The 767-nt window shown below is 37.9% G+C and overlaps 1 non-coding gene across 1 annotated transcript; it reads left to right on the top strand.

The window, feature by feature from the left end:
• Positions 1-378: 378 nt before the first annotated feature.
• On the top strand, positions 379-485 carry LOC131515668 (U6 spliceosomal RNA). Its single transcript, XR_009263704.1, has one exon. It is a non-coding gene; the product is annotated as a U6 spliceosomal RNA (small nuclear RNA).
• Positions 486-767: the final 282 nt, after the last annotated feature.

Here is a 767-nt window from a genome sequence, read left to right as displayed (position 1 = left end):
ATTCCTCTACATAGTCCGGAGGAGTTTCTGTCTGACTCTTCAACCCTAGGAACCATCCATCAGGCTCAAGAGCCCTCATGTAGAGCACAAATTTCAGTCTATTTGGGAGTATTTAAGCAAATCTTAAAACAATCATGTCTTAAGATGTTTTGGAATAAATTCACATGTGATAGAAGTTTGAACTGGATAACTGCTTTGTTTGAGCAGTTATTATAGGATAACTGTCCTGTAATTTTATTGGATAAATTCAGAGTTCTTTTCAGGAGCTCTCTCATTTTGTGTAGGCATGAAGAAGGAGAAATGATGGGAGGATAGGGCCAAGGGAGGAGGGCACAGACCACATCTGAGTACTTTAGCCTTAAAAATCCCAATGTTCCAGTGCTTACTTCGGCAGCACATATACTAAAATTGGAATTATACAGGGAAGATTCGCATGGCCTCTGCACAAGGATGACACACACATTCGTGAAGGCTTTCATGTTTTTGTTCATATTTATTTAAAAAAAAAACCCTCAAAAAAGTCCTAATGTTCCAAAGTCTATAAAAAAATAAGCTTTTGCCCTTCTCTAGGTAAGATGGTACTCTTACCTAGAAGGATAAAAAGACAGCCAGGAAAGTTCCACTGAGACTTTATTTCCTATCAAATGTAAAACCAATTAATATCCAAAATTAACTTCCACTGCTTCCCTCTGCCTGAAGATTGGATTCTTTAACTGTCAAACCATCTTGAGCCCACCCATATAGGGAATTTTCCATTGAACTTCTTG

The sequence above is a fragment of the Neofelis nebulosa genome, chromosome 6, assembly GCF_028018385.1.
Source record: "Neofelis nebulosa isolate mNeoNeb1 chromosome 6, mNeoNeb1.pri, whole genome shotgun sequence".
NCBI classification, from domain to species: domain Eukaryota; kingdom Metazoa; phylum Chordata; class Mammalia; order Carnivora; family Felidae; genus Neofelis; species Neofelis nebulosa.
The sequence above is the reverse complement of the archived record's forward strand: the minus strand, read 5'-3'. Positions and strand labels throughout refer to the sequence as shown.